Raw genomic sequence first — 16,754 nt, 5'->3', positions numbered from 1 at the left:
GGACAGGTACAGGGGGTTAGATACAGAGTAAAGCTCCCTCTACACTGTCCCATCAAACACTCCCAGGGCAGGTACAGCATGGGGTTAGATACAGAGTAAAGCTCCCTCTACACTGTCCCATCAAACACTCCAAGGGCAGGTACAGGGGGTTAGATACAGAGTAAAGCTCCCTCTACACTGTCCCATCAAACACTCCCAGGGCAGGTACAGCATGGGGTTAGATACAGAGTAAAGCTCCCTCTACACTGTCCCATCAAATACTCCCAGGGCAGGTACAGCACGGGGTTAGATACAGAGTAAAGCTCCCTCTACACTGTCCCATCAAATACTCCCAGGGCAGGTACAGCACGGGGTTAGATACAGAGTAAAGCTCCCTCTACACTGCCAGGGAGGTACCATACCATCCTGGAATCACGTGTACGGCCGCAGAAACGCCTCTCTATTCCCCTAACTATTGAATCCCCTACCATTACAGCTCTCTTATTCTTTGTCCCTCCGCCCTGTGCCGCTGAGCCACCCGTGGTGCCTTGGACTTGCTGCACTCTGGCTGCACTCCCCAGAAGGCACCATGGCCCCCGCCGGTGCTCAGATGAGAATATCGGTTGGAAAGCGAGATGGACTCGGGAGGGGACTCCTGCACTACCTATCTAGTGTTCTTCCTCTGTCCGGTGGTCACCCACTGCCTCTCTGCCTGCACGCTTTTAAGCAGCGGGGTGACCTCCTCCTGAAACGTGCTATCCACGTAGTTCTCAGCCTTGCGGATGCACTATATTGATTCCAGCCACCACTCAATCTCCGAAACGTTGAGCTCGAGTGGTTGAAGCTGGAGACACCTCCCGTTGGCCGGCGCAGATACGATGGTAAGTACTGCAGGGAATTGAATATGGCCAGGGTGATCTCCTGGACTAGTTTCCATCGCCTGAATGGGTCAGAGAGAAATGTTCCCAGATTTTTTTTTCCCCAATTGGCCTGGGTTTTTATCTGGTTTTTGCCTCTCCCGGGAGATCGCATGGCTCCGGTCGGGGTGGAGTGTAGAATGTTTCGTTGTAAGGGGCATCGCAGTTGTGTGAGGCGGACTGGTTGGGCTGGGTGCTCTTTGCCTTTCCGCCATTGGTCATTGTTCATGTCAAGTCCTGTCCCCTCAGTACAGATTCACACGAGGCATGTCGTGAAGTCAAGGTCACTCTGGACCTGCACCTTTATTTCACAGCTCTGGAATGCTGCACTTGCCTGAGACCTGTCCTTATAGACCTGTCTCTTGCAAGTGCACCCATCGTGGTAAGGTATGCTGGTGGTTACAGGTCATATCTTATTGCAGTCATGTATAGCATGTTAGGATACAGTTATATATAATAATGTAAGATACATGACATCACCCTCCCCCAAGATCTTATTGTCTTTATAGGTTCAGTCTCTTAGGTGGTCTACGCTCTCGCGTGGAGCGTCTGAGTTGTGGTTCAGTTGTTTGCCTTGGTGTCTGTTTTTCTTTGGGTGTGGTTGCTGGTATCTCGCCTGGGCTGTCTGTTTCGATTGGTGTGATTGTTGTTGACCCGCCTGGGCTGTCTGTTGGGATTGCCCTTTCCTCAGGTTGTTCCCTCTCTGTCCACCAGGTGTGGTGCGAGTTCCACATTGTAGTCTGCCCCTGGTTCCGCAGTGTTGTTGGTAAATCTGCTTTTGACTTGGTCTACATGCCTCCGGCAGGTTTTGCCATTGTCCATTTGTACTACCAGTAGCCTGTTTCCTTCCTTGCCCGTTACTGTCCCTGCAAGCCATTTGGGACCCCTGCCATAGTTTAGTACAAACACTTTGTCCCCTATCTCATTCCATCTCCCCCTCGAATTTCTGTCATGGTACTCAGTCAGCTTACGGCGCTTTGCCTCAACGATTTCGTGCATGTCTGGGAGGATTAATGAGAGCCTTGTTTTTAAAGTCCTTTTCATCAACAGTTGCGCGGGGGGGATCCCAGTCAGTGAGTGCGGACGAGATCTGTATGCCAGCAGCAGTCGCGACAGGCGACCCTGCAGCGTGGGACCTTGGATTTTAAGCATGCCTTGTTTAATGATTTGCACTGCTGTCTCCGCCTGGCCGTTGGAGGCCGGCTTGAACAGTGCCGTCTTGACGTGGCTTATGCCGTGGTCAATTATAAAGTCTTGGAATTCTGCGCTGGTGAAGCACGGACCGTTGTCACTGACCAATGTGTCAGGGATTCCGTGCGTTGCGAACATGGTTGCGAGGCTCTCCACAGTGGTGGAGATTGTGCTCGAGTTTAAAATGGTGCATTCAATCCACTTTGCATCTACAACTATGAGGAAGAGCTGGGTATCATCCATGTATATATGGAAACTGATGCTGTGTTTTCGGATAATGTCGCTGAGGGGCAACATGTAGATGAGAAATAGGAAGGGTCCAAGGATAGACCCTTGGGGGACACCAGAGGTAACGATGTGTGGGGCGGGGAGAGAAGCCATTGCAGGTGATTCTCTGGCTACGATTAGATGGATAAGAATGGAACCAGGCGAGTGCAGTCCCACCCAGCTGGACGGAGGTGGAGAGGTGTTGGAGGAGGATGGAGGATGGAGGAGGACAGTGGTCAACATTGTCAAAGGCTGCAGACAGGTCCAGAAGGACGAGGAGGGATAGTTTACCTTTGTCACAGTCACAAAGGATGTCAGGAGAGAGGTGGAGACACATACCCCACTGAGAGTGAGCACCTTTAAGAGAGGAGAACATAAGAACATAAGAAAAAGGAGCAGGAGTCGGCCATTCGGCCCCTCGAGCCTGCTCCGCCATTCAATAAGATCGCGGCTGATCCGATCCTGGCCTCAGCTCCACTTCCCCGCCCGCTCCCCATAACCCTTCACTCCCTTCTCGTTCAAAAATCTGTCTATCTCCGCCTTAAATATATTCAATGACCCAGCCTCCACAGCTCTCTGGGGCAGAGAATTCCACAGATTTACAACCCTCAGAGAGAAGAAATTCCTCCTCATCTCAGTCTTAAATGGGCGAGCCCTTATTCTGAGACTATGGGCTAGATTTTCCAATTTTGTGCTCATCGCCCAAAAATGGGCATTATTTCCGGTGTGGGCGGTAAAAACGGGTTTTCAGATCGCCGGCTTCTCGCCCATTCTCAAAGCACCTAGTCTCCATTTTTTTGGAGCAATATGAAATGGGCGGTCGCGTTAAATCTCGCTGACCTTCTGCCGTAAAGTGTCGCCGTCCTTAGCAACGGCATGGCAACGCTCAATTGCCGTGATTCAGGAGGTCAAGGGTCATCATGACATGCGCAGAAGAGGAGACAGAGAGAGCGAGGGAGCTCAGAGGGACTGAAGGTGTGTGCGTGAGTGTGGGTGTGGCTGCTTTGGGAGGAAGGAGGGAGACTTTAGAGCTTCACACCAAGTAGGCAAACAAAACCGAGCTGTTACCAGCCATGTATTTGCCCGAATTTGGCCAATAATGGAGGGAGAGGAGGAGGCATCACAGCACGCTGTGGAGACTGACGCTGGAGAGAGCAGTGAGCTGGGAGAGGAACACATTGGAGGTTGCAAAAGAGCCAGGAGGTTCTCGGATGAGGCAAATGCCTCCCTCCTGCAGGAGGTCGAGTTACACTGGGGGTGATTTGACTCAGGGAGGGCGCGGGAAGCCCACCCCAAAGGCCTACCAGAGGATATGGACCGAGATAGCAGAGGTGGTCTCGTCGGTGACCAGCGAGGTGCGCGAGGGCAACCAGTGCCGCAAACGATGGAATGACCTTGTGGGATCCGCAAGAGTAAGTATTACATTGATTTGCATGTACTTATGTATTTATATAATTTGATTTGTAACAGTCATGAGTGACTATCAGCAGATGTGAGGTCTTGCACTTTTACCGGGAATGTTTTACTCAAAGCCTGCGGTCACGCTGCACGTCTTTAGGTAAAGAATGATCATTTTCACAATAATGATGATTACATCTGTCGGTTATGTGTTGTATCAGTGTCTGTGACAGTACCTAGCAATGATATCACGCAATGATCTCATGCCATGTCGTCCTGTCACCTTTCACAGAAGAAGCTCTCGACGATGAGGTCCGTGCAGAGGCGAACGGGTAGGGGGCCACCAGTCCCCAGCGACATCACAGAGATGGAGGAGCGAGTGCTCGCACGCGTGGGGAAGCATCCCCGGGGCAGCCACGGACACATCTGGAGACCCTGAAGTGATGCCACGCGAGTGAAGCTTACACCATTGCGTGATGTAAAGTCAATAGATGCCACACCCACTCATATCCGACCAATCGTATATGATAGATGATTTCTAAAAGTGTCATAGAAATAATGCTGGTCCAATGAAAATCATTGCAATGCACCATGTGTTGATGGTGATGAAATGTGATGTCTGCGATGATTTTGAGAGCGGTGGTGCTTTTGTCGTGCATGTGCTGTGAGTAGCGCTGGACTCACCTTGTGACCCTAGCACCCCCTTCTCCTCTAATAACCTCATTTGTGTCTTGCAGCTCAGCCAGCAGCACGGCCCCAGGCAAGACCACAGAGGCCAGAAGGTGGGGGCGCGGGGCAGGAGTCGGCAGACAGTCCAACACCCGGCGCTGAGGAGCTCCGACTGTCGCCCGTCAATCCGCTGGGCCTCTTCTCCACGGGTGAGAGCGCGGACTTCGAGGAACCTGCATCGCCACGCTCCACAACCCATTCCACCCCCAGGGCCACCGAGTGGTCCTCCGGTCATTCCCGCCTCCACTCTGGAGGAAGCGGCCCCAAGCACCTCGCCACAGGGCACCCCATTTGTCCCCAGGACTGCGCCGACCCCGCGGAGGCCTCGTGGACGCGGCAGGTCTGTTCCACGAGCGCCACGTGACAGCGGAGAGATGGTACAGGTGGTCCAGGAGCACTGTAGACTTTGGTGACCAGCTCATCGAAGAATTGAGGGGGGGGTGGGGGGGGCATATCCCGACAGCTGGCCACCATGACTGAGTACATTCCGCGGATGGCGGAGGCCCTGGATACGATAGCCAGGCACACGACTGCCACAGGCCTCCCAGTGGTCCCCGAGTGCGACACTCCACCCCTAAGTTCCGCACCATCACTGCGAACGACAGATGAGAACAAGGACTAAGTTCCTGCTTCTGCATCAGAGAATGTTGCCCCCTCGGCAGCCCCCCGCTCCCGTACCCGTCCAACCAACGTATCTGCCTTCATCCCCCCGAATGAGGCACCGCCTAAGGAGCTCCTCGGCCAGGCGCCGTGGAGCGAGGAGGGGAAGGGATAGAGGTGGAGAGAAGAAGGAGAGGGGGGGATAGGAAAGTGAGGTGCATGTCCGCAGGTGATGGCTGTGTTATATCTCCATCTGGGTGTATGCAATTTGTTGCAATGTATGGGGGCTGGGAACCACGCTCCTGCTTTGCCTTTGTATTCTGTGTTGTTGGACATGTTGAACATTTGACTGATGCCAATGGTGGAAAAAGTGGGGTGTGGGCGGGGGTTGGGTGTTTTTGCCCGTTGAACATAACCTTGTCGCGCATTGTCTCAGCTAGCTGGACCGTTGCACACTGGTGATTCCTCACCATGAAAGGGTTAAATACAACTTAACTTCAATCAACGTAAACTTTAACTGGCACCAAGGTGATGGGCACCATTGATGTCTGAGCTGCACACACACAGCAGTGTGTCAGCGTTGTCACTCATATCAACGTTCTTTCAGGCAAATCGTCCAGATATCAGCTTCTCATGTAAGAGTCTTGCAGCTATGTAGCCACCACGGGCCCGTTCCTGTGGCCTGGAGGGGAACATGGGCATGGTTGTCTGGCCTGAGATCAGCATCCAGCCCCTTGTCTCTGTCTCTGTGTGTCTCTGTGGCTCTGGTTGTAGCGCTTCTCGGCCTCGGTGTGGGTGTCACACAAGTGGGGTTATCAGCCAGGTGGCTAGGCCATATCGGTTATCACCAAGCGTCCAGCATTGCCCTTGTGGCTGACTAGTAAACATGTCAGAGACAGCGCTCTCGCACAGGATGTGAGCCTCATCGAAGGTGCCCGGACATTTGGCATTCACTGGTCGACAACTAGTTGGACCTTCAGGGAGTGAAATCCTTTGGTGTTACGAAAGCACTCTGGGTCCTGAGAAGGTTGCTGCCCTGGCGATGTGAGTGCACTGTATTGTTCCCCGCACCCTGGAGAACTCAGCAACGTGGTACAATGCGCCAGCCTTGTCAGTCTGAGCCTCCGTGGTCATGGGGGAAGCTGATAAAGTCCATCCTCCTCGCGTACCGGGCCTCCGTGACCTGTCTAATGCAGCGATGGTGAGACAGAGGAGGCCCGAAAGGAACCGGACGCGTGGAAAGACAGTGCCGCGGTGACCTTGACCTCGACCGACACTGATGTCCCGAGGGCAGGCTGCATACGTGGCCTGATGAGCTCACATACTTCAATGATCACCACCTTGTGGAAGTGCAGTCTCCTGAGGTGTGCTCAGAGACATCGAGGTAAGACCTCTTCTTCCTGTATGTGCGGGGTGTGTATGGTCTGGACCTCCTCCTCATTCTTGCACATCTTAAACTGGGGACATACTGATGTGCATCACACATTGAGCCATCTGCACTCTGCAGCATCTGCGTATTAATCGATGCAGGCTGAGAAATGGCTGGCCCCATTGCAATGAAAGTAGAATAGCGATTGATCAGAAGCAATGATTTCCTCACGAAAATACAGCTAGAGTAAACGCACAATAATCCAGAGTCTAAAAATACACCTGTTGAGATGGTCACTTCACCTGAGAAGAACTCAGAGTCAATGCAAACTGCTCCCCGAAATTGAAGCAGCCTTTTGAATGGAGCGCCCTGCGATTTTAAAAATGGCTTTTGTTCAGAACAGTTCCACCTCTTCTGGGTGTTTTTTTTGGGGGCGAGCGATATTGTGGGCGATTTGTGTGCGAGGTGGTGAAAGTGACAATGGGTGATCTCCTGGGTGTTAGTTTCGCCAAATGTGCTTTTTATGACAAAACAAAATGGGCGGGCGTTATTATTGAATCTCGGCGTTAATTCCGTGCGGAAAGTAACGCCGGGCGATATTATGGGCGCTGATTTCGTCCATTCTGATGATTCCGCCCCGAATAAATTGGGCGGGTGGTAATATTTTTTCCCGGCGTTAAGCACATGGGGAAAGTAACGATCGCCGATAAGTCTCCAAGAAATGCCCGTCAGTTTCCATTTTGTGGCAAAATGGGTGATATGGGCCAGAACCAGGGGTCACAGTCTAAGGATAAGGGGTAGGCCATTTAGGACCGAGATGAGGAGAAACTTCTTCACCCAGAGAGTGGTGAACCTGTGGAATTCTCTACCACAGAAAGTTGTTGAGGCCAGTTCACTGGATATATTCAAAAGGGAGTTAGATGTGGCCCTTACGGCTAAAGGGATCAAGGGGTATGGAGAGAAAGCAGGAAAGGGGTACTGAGGTGAATGATCAGCCATGATCTTATTGAATGGTGGTGCAGGCTCGAAGGGCCGAATGGCCTACTCCTGCACCTATTTTCTATGTTTCTATATGGGCGTTATACGTCATTTCACTGGTAAAATGGGCGTTAAGCATGCAAAAAAAAATGGAGGTTCTAGCCCTATGCCCACTAGTTCTAGATCCCCTCACGAGAGGAAAGCAATGATAAGCAGAACTTCAAATAGGGAAGAAACAACATGGCATGAACAAGAACCTAATTGGTGGTGAATTAAGGAAGAGTGCATGGAACCTAATAGGGCCTTGAGCTGTTCATGCAGCCAGAGTGACATTAAGGCACTTTTGTTGAGTGCCTGTGGATTGCGGTTCAGGAAGTGGAAGTCTGTGGATGATCAGAGCGATGAAGATGTGATGAATATCTCCCAGTTCTGGGAACTGATGGCCCACTTTACAAACAGGAGGTCCCTCTCACTTTAATCGATTAAAAAGACATCAGCCCACATCCTGTGAGTGTTGCTCATTGCCCAACCCACAATGGTCAGGCCACTCTCTGACACACAGCACGACTTCCTTACAACCTCTCCCTGCGTGGCAGAGTCAGGGATATTCATCGTAACTCAGCCGTCCCATCAAACACTTCCCAGGGCAGGTACAGCACGGGGTTAGATACAGAGTAAAGCTCCCTCTACACTGTCCCCATCAACACTCCCAGCGCAGGTACAGCACGGGGTCAGATACAGAGTAAAGCTCCCTCTACACTGTCCCATCAAACACTCCCAGGGCAGGTAAAGGGGGTTAGATACAGAGTAAAGCTCCCTCTACACTGCCCCATCAAACACTCCCAGGGCAGGTACAGGGGGTTAGATACAGAGTAAAGCTCCCTCTACACTGTCCCATCAAACACTCCCAGGGCAGGTACAGGGGGTTAGATACAGAGTAAAGCTCCCTCTGCACTGCCCCATCAAACACTCCCAGGGCAGGTACAGGGGGTTAGATACAGAGTAAAGCTCCCTCTACACTGTCCCATCAAACACTCCCAGGGCAGGTACAGCACGGGGTTAGATACAGAGTAAAGCTCCCTCTACACTGTCCCATCAAACACTCCCAGGGCAGGTACAGGGGGTTAGATACAGAGTAAAGCTCCCTCTACACTGTCCCATCAAACACTCCCAGGGCAGGTACAGCACGGGGTTAGATACAGAGTAAAGCTCCCTCTACACTGTCCCATCAAACACTCCCAGGCCAGGTACAGGGGGTTAGATACAGAGTAAAGCTCCCTCTACAATGTCCCATCAAACACTCCCAGGGCAGGTACAGCACGGGGTTAGATACAGAGTAAAGCTCCCTCTACACTGCCCCATCAAACACTCCCAGGGCAGGTACAGCACGGGGTTAGATACAGAGTAAAGCTCCCTCTACACTGTCCCATCAAACACTCCCAGGGCAGGTACAGGGGGTTAGATACAGAGTAAAGCTCCCTCTACACTGTCCCATCAAACACTCCCAGGGCAGGTACAGGGCGTTAGATACAGAGTAAAGCTCCCTCTACACTGTCCCATCAAACACTCCCAGGGCAGGTACAGGGGGTTAGATACAGAGTAAAGCTCCCTCTACACTGTCCCATCAAACACTCCCAGGGCAGGTACAGCACGGGGTTAGATACAGAGTAAAGCTCCCTCTACACTGTCCCCATCAAACACTCCCAGGGCAGGTTCAGGGGGTTAGATACAGAGTAAAGCTCCCTCTACACTGTCCCATCAAACATTCCCAGGGCAGGTACAGGGGGTTAGATACAGAGTAAAGCTCCCTCTACACGGTCCCATCAAACACTCCCAGGGCAGGTACAGCACGGGGTTAGATACAGAGTAAAGCTCCCTCTACACTGTCCCATCAAACACTCCCAGGCCAGGGACAGGGGGTTAGATACAGAGTAAAGCTCCCTCTACACTGTCCCATCAAACACTCCCAGGGCAGGTACAGCACGGGGTTAGATACAGAGTAAAGCTCCCTCTACACTGCCCCATCAAACACTCCCAGGGCAGGTACAGCACGGGGTTAGATACAGAGTAAAGCTCCCTCTACACTGTCCCATCAAACACTCCCAGGGCAGGTACAGGGGGTTAGATACAGAGTAAAGCTCCCTCTACACTGTCCCATCAAACACTCCCAGGGCAGGTACAGGGCGTTAGATACAGAGTAAAGCTCCCTCTACACTGTCCCATCAAACACTCCCAGGCCAGGTACAGGGGGTTAGATACAGAGTAAAGCTCCCTCTACACTGTCCCATCAAACACTCCCAGGGCAGGTACAGCACGGGGTTAGATACAGAGTAAAGCTCCCTCTACACTGCCCCATCAAACACTCCCAGGGCAGGTACAGCACGGGGTTAGATACAGAGTAAAGCTCCCTCTACACTGCCCTATCAAACACTCCCAGGGCAGGTACAGGGGGTTAGATACAGAGTAAAGCTCCCTCTACACTGTCCCCATCAAACACTCCCAGGGCAGGTACAGGGGGTTAGATATAGAGTAAAGCTCCCTCTACACTGTCCCATCAAATATTCCCAGGGCAGGTACAGGGGGTTAGATACAGAGTAAAGCTCCCTCTACACGGTCCCATCAAACACTCCCAGGGCAGGTACAGCACGGGGTTAGATACAGAGTAAAGCTCCCTCTACACTGTCCCATCAAACACTCCCAGGCCAGGGACAGGGGGTTAGATACAGAGTAAAGCTCCCTCTACACTGTCCCATCAAACACTCCCAGGGCAGGTACAGCACGGGGTTAGATACAGAGTAAAGCTCCCTCTACACTGCCCCATCAAACACTCCCAGGGCAGGTACAGCACGGGGTTAGATACAGAGTAAAGCTCCCTCTACACTGTCCCATCAAACACTCCCAGGGCAGGTACAGGGGGTTAGATACAGAGTAAAGCTCCCTCTACACTGTCCCATCAAACACTCCCAGGGCAGGTACAGGGCGTTAGATACAGAGTAGAGCTCCCTCTACACTGTCCCATCAAACACTCCCAGGCCAGGTACAGGGGGTTAGATACAGAGTAAAGCTCCCTCTACACTGTCCCATCAAACACTCCCAGGGCAGGTACAGCACGGGGTTAGATACATAGTAAAGCTCCCTCTACACTGTCCCATCAAACACTCCCAGGGCAGGTACAGGGGGTTAGATACAGAGTAAAGCTCCCTCTCCACTGTCCCATCAAACACTCCCAGGGCAGGTACAGCACGGGGTTAGATACAGAGTAAAGCTCCCTCTACACTGTCCCATCAAACACTCCCAGGGCAGGTACAGGGGGTTAGATACAGAGTAAAGCTCCCTCTACACTGTCCCATCAAACACTCCCAGGGCAGGTACAGCACGGGGTTAGATACATAGTAAAGCTCCCTCTACACTGTCCCATCAAACACTCCCAGGGCAGGTACAGGGGGTTAGATACAGAGTAAAGCTCCCTCTCCACTGTCCCATCAAACACTCCCAGGGCAGGTACAGCACGGGGTTAGATACAGAGTAAAGCTCCCTCTACACTGTCCCATCAAACACTCCCAGGGCAGGTACAGGGGGTTAGATACAGAGTAAAGCTCCCTCTACACTGTCCCATCAAACACTCCCAGGGCAGGTACAGGGGGTTAGATACAGAGTAAAGCTCCCTCTACACTGTCCCATCAATCTTGTATGTGTAGAACCAATACCTCGCCATCAGAACGCTTTCCTCGGGGTTGAGATGTTCCCGGACCAGTGTCGACAACTCATCGTACGGCTTGTCTGTGGGTGTCGCTGGAGCGAGCAGATTTTTCATGAGGCAATACGTTGGTGCCGTGCAAACGGTGAGGAGGATCGCCTTTCGTTTGGCCACGTTCGCTTCTCCTTCCCGCTCGTTGGCCACGAGGTATTGGTCGAGTCGCTCCACGAAGGTTTCCCAATCATCTCCCTCCGAAAATTTCTCCAGGGTGCCCACGGTTCTCTGCGTTATTGTCGTGGGGTTCGTCATTTGTAGTTTGTCGCCATTTGTTACGCCTTGAATAAAGAGTCAGACTAGATACTGCAAGCTCAAAGTAAGATGTGACCGTAGTCCTTTATTACAGATCTCAGAGCGCCTCGCCAGCCTGTGAGGCCTCCTTAGATACAGGTGTTCCCAAGGGATTGTGGGATCCCTTGGGACTTCAGAGGATAAGCCCTATGGTATTTAGACATGGTATTTACAGGTTTACATACATAACAGGGAGGGGTATAGGTCTGGAGGAGGTTACAGAGATAGGGAGTGGTGTAGGGGGCTGGAGGGGGTTACAGAGATAGGGAGTGGTATAGGTCTGGAGGAGGTTACAGAGATAGGGAGTGGTGTAGGGGGCTGGAGGGGGTTACAGAGATAGGGAGTGGTGTAGACCTGGAGGAGGTTACAGAGATAGGGAGGGATGTAGGGGCTGGAGGGGGTTACAGAGATAGGGAGGGGTGTAGGGGCTGGAGGAGGTTACAGAGATAGGGAGTGGTGTAGGGCTGGAGGAGGTTACAGAGATAGGGAGTGGTGTCGGCCTGGAGGAGGTTACAGAGATAGGGAGGAGTGTAGGGCTGGAGGAGGTTACAGAGATAGGGAGGGGTGTAGGGCTGGAGGAGGTTATAGAGATAGGGAGTGGTGTTGGCCTGAAGGAGGTTACAGAGATAGGGAGGGGTGTAGGGGCTGGAGGGGGTTACAGAGATAGGGAGAGGTGTAGGCCTGGAGGAGGTTACAGAGATAGGGAGTGGTGTAGGCCTGAAGGAGGTTACAGAGATAGGGAGGGATGTAGGGGCTGGAGGGGGTTACAGAGATAGGGAGGGGTGTAGGTGCTGGAGGAGGTTACAGAGATAGGGAGGGATGTAGGGGCTGGAGGGGGTTACAGAGATAGGGAGGGGTGTAGGCCTGGAGGAGGTTACAGCGATGGGGTGGGCGGAAATCAGGAAATGCGTCATGCACCCCTCGGTTGAATATCCCACCGAGAGACGCGCGCACACACACACACACACACACACACACACTTGGCCGCTGAGCTGTGCTCCCGGAGTGGTGCGGGCGAGGGAGGTGAGCGGGGAGATAGGAGACCCAAATGCAATCTCCCCTCCTCGCCCTTCAGTCGACAGGCAAAGTCTCCTTGGCAACTGGCTGCGGTTGTAGTTGACACCGCAGTGGGAGGCCGAAATAATGAGCAGGCTGCCTTGTCCCACTGCCGCCCCCTTGCTCTCCCCGGCCCACCTCCCGATTATGTGCTGCTTTGATTCAGCCGGGCCCGCGGGAAGCTTTGTCCTGGACCCATTGATTTCACATTTCGTGTCTCCTTAGGTGCAATCATTCACTCAGTCCTTATTGAACCTCTCACTACAAATGGCAAAGAGGCAGAATTGGTTCGAACTTTAATTAGATTTTGCTCCAATCACTCAAGAGGCCTATAATTAACTGATGAAGAATTACATCGAGTGTAAGCACAGACACAGGCCATTGGCCCCATCGGCTCCGTGCCGGGGTTTATTCTTCACACCAGCCCCCTCCCACCCCTCTCCGTCTCACTCCAACACCATATCCTTCTATTCCTTTCTCCCTCAAGTGTTTATCCAGCTTCCCCTTAAATGCCTCGATACTATTCGCCTCAACCACTCCCTGTGGCAGCGAGTTCCACATTCTCACCCCTCTCTGGGTGAAGAAGTTTCTCCTGAATTCCCCGTTGGGTTTATCAGTGACTGTCTGATATTCATGGCCCCCGAGTGCTGGTCTCCCCCACAAATATCTTCCCGACGCATGATTATAATCGCTCCACCATTGGTGGCTGTTATGTATTTAACCCCTTGTAACCTGTATTAGACTACCACCAGAGAGGGCCCACCTGTTGGAGTCCCAAGGGGATCCCGGCATCCCTTGGGAGCCACCACCCACGAGGTACCTGCACTCTGGAGTCTTATTAAAGGAGCTAGGGTCACACTTGCTCATTGTGCACAGTACTCACTTTCGTCCTTTATTGTGAACATATCGGTGACCGTGCCTTCAGCTGCCTGGGCCCCAAGCTCTGGAACGCCCTCCCGAAAGCTCTCCGCCTCTCCTTCCTCCTTTAAGACGCTCCTTCAAACCGGCCTCTTCGACCCAGCTTTTGGTCACCTGCCGTAATTTCTCCTCGGTGTCAAACTTTTCATCTCATGATGTTCCCGTGAAGCGCCTTGGAACGTTTGACTACGTTAAAGGCGCTATATAAATACACGTTGAGGTTGTTTACCTGAACAAAACCCCTTTCATAATTTTAAAGACCTCTATTAGGTCACCCCTCAGCCTTCCCTTTTCAAGAGAAAAGAGACCCGGCCTGTTCAGCCTTCACTGAGAGGTATAATCCCTCAGTTACATAAGAACAGAAGAAATAGGAGCAGGAGTCGGCCATTCGGCCCCTTGAGCCTGCTCCGCCATTTAATACGATCATGGCTGATCCGATCATGGACTCAGCTCCACTTTCCTGCCCGCCCCCTTATCCCCTTATCGCTCAAGAGACTGTCTATTTCTGTCTTAAATTTATTCAATGTCCCGGCTTCCACAGCTCTCTGAGGCAGTGAATTCCACAGATTTACAACCCTCAGAGAGAAGAAATTTCTCCTCATCTCAATTTTAAATGGACGGCCCCTTATTCTAAGACCATGCCCCCTAGTTCTAGTCTCCCCCATCAGTGGAAACATCCTCTCTGCATCCACCTTGTCGAGCCCCCTCATAATCTTATACGTTTCGATAAGATCACCTCTCATTCTTCTGAATTCCAATGAGGCCCAACCTACTCAACCTTTCCTCATAAGTCAACCCCCTCATCCCCGGGATCAACCGAGTGAACCTTCTCTGAACTGCCTCCAAAGCAAGTATATCCTTTCGTAAATACGGAAACCAAAACTGCACGCAGTACTCCAGGTGTGGCCTCACCAATACCCTGTATAACTGTAGCAAGACTTCCCTACTTTTATACTCCATCCCCTTTGCAATAAAGGCCAAGATTCCATTGGCCTTCCTGATCACTTGCTGTACCTGCATACTAACCTTTTGTGTTTCATGCACAAGTAACCCCCAGGTCCCGCTGTACTGCAGCACTTTGCAATCTTTCTCCATTTAAATAATAACTTGCTCTTTGATTTTTTTTATGCCAAAGTGCATGACCTCACACTTTCCAACATTATACTCCATCTGACAAATTTTTGTCCACTCTCTTAGCCTGTCTTTGGCCTTTTGCAGATTTTTTGTGTCCTCCTTACACATTGCTTTTCCTCTCATCTTTGTATCGTCAGCAAACTTGGCTACGTTACACTCAGTCCCTTCTTCCAAGTCGTTAATATAGATTGTAAATAGTTGGGGCCCCAGCACTGATCCCTGCGGCACCCCACTGGTTACTGGGGCCTAGTACTAATGGTGGTACTAGGCCTTGCACTGATCAGCCTTCATTCCCCTTGTGCCCAGTGACATATCGCACCTCCCCACTCCCCCACAGTTCTGTACCTCAAACAATTCCACAGGCAGCCCGGTCCCTCCCAGTCACGATGCTTTGGCACAGTGGGTCACACCATCCTCTTCCAACGCTCTCCTCCATTGTCCAGCTGGGAGGGTCCGCCCCTATCCTGGTTCCATTCTTATCTAGTCGTAGTAAGAGAATCTCTTGCACTGGCTTCTCTTCCCACAGGGGTCACTGGACAGTGACCAGGAGCAGGAACCCTGGCTGATTTCCCCCTCTCTCTAACCCAGGGGTCACTGGGCAGTGATCAGGAGCAGGAACCCTGCCTGATTTCCCCTCTCTCTAACCCAGGGGTCACTGGGCAGTGATCAGGAGCAGGAACCCTGGCTGATTTCCCCCTCTCTCTAACCCAGGGGTCACTGGGCAGTGATCAGGAGCAGGAACCCTGGCTGATTTCCCCTCTCTCTAACCCAGGGGTCACTGGGCAGTGATCAGGAGCAGGAACCCTGGCTGATTTCCCCTCTCTCTCTAACCCAGGGGTCACTGGACAGTGATCAGGAGCAGGAACCCTGGCTGATTTCCCCGCTCTCTAACCCAGGGGTCACTGGGCAGTAATCAGGAGCAGGAACCCTGGCTGATTTCCCCGCTCTCTAACCCAGGGGTCACTGGACAGTGATCAGGAGCAGGAACCCTGGCTGATTTCCCCGCTCTCTAACCCAGGGGTCACTGGACAGTGATCAGGAGCAGGAACCCTGGCTGATTTCCCCGCTCTCTAACCCAGGGGTCACTGGGCAGTGATCAGGAGCAGGAACCCTGGCTGATTTCCCCCTCTCTCTAACCCAGGGGTCACTGGACAGTGATCAGGAGCAGGAACCCTGGCTGATTTCCCCTCTCTCTAACCCAGGGGTCACTGGGCAGTGATCAGGAGCAGGAACCCTGGCTGATTTCCCCCTCTCTCTAACCCAGGGTTCACTGGGCAGTGATCAGGAGCAGGAACCCTGGCTGATTTCCCCTCTCTCTAACCCAGGGGTCACTGGGCAGTGATCAGGAGCAGGAACCCTGGCTGATTTCCCCTCTCTCTAACCCAGGGGTCACTGGGCAGTGATCAGGAGCAGGAACCCTGGCTGATTTCCCCCTCTCTCTATCCCAGGGGTCACTGGGCAGTGATCAGGAGCAGGAACCCTGGCTGATTTCCCCTCTCTCTAACCCAGGGGTCACTGGGCAGTGATCAGGAGCAGGAACCCTGGCTGATTACCCCTCTCTCTAACCCAGGGGTCACTGGGCAGTGATCAGGAGCAGGAACCCTGGCTGATTTCCCCCTCTCTCTAACCCCGGGGTCACTGGGCAGTGATCAGGAGCAGGAACCCTGGCTGATTTCCCCTCTCTCTAACCCCGGGGTCACTGGGCAGTGATCAGGAGCAGGAACCCTGGCTGATTTCCCCCTCTCTCTAACCCAGAGGTCACTGGACAGTGATCAGGAGCAGGAACCCTGGCTGATTTCCCCTCTCTCTAACCCCGGGGTCACTGGGCAGTGATCAGGAGCAGGAACCCTGGCTGATTTCCCCTCTCTCTAACCCCGGGGTCACTGGGCAGTGATCAGGAGCAGGAACCCTGGCTGATTTCCCCCTCTCTCTAACCCAGAGGTCACTGGGCAGTGACCAGGAGCAGGAACCCTGGCTGATTTCCCCCTCTCTCTAACCCAGGGGTCACTGGACAGTGATCAGGAGCAGGAACCCTGGCTGATTTCCCTTCTCTCTAACCCAGAGGTCACTGGACAGTGATCAGGAGCAGGAACCCTGGCTGATTTCCCTTCTCTCTAACCCAGGGGTCACTGGGCAGTGATCAGGAACAGGAACCCTGGCTGATTTCCCCTCT

The sequence above is a fragment of the Pristiophorus japonicus genome, chromosome 30 (genome assembly GCF_044704955.1).
Source record: "Pristiophorus japonicus isolate sPriJap1 chromosome 30, sPriJap1.hap1, whole genome shotgun sequence".
In the NCBI taxonomy this organism is placed as follows: domain Eukaryota; kingdom Metazoa; phylum Chordata; class Chondrichthyes; family Pristiophoridae; genus Pristiophorus; species Pristiophorus japonicus.
Note: the sequence above shows the minus strand (reverse complement) of the source record.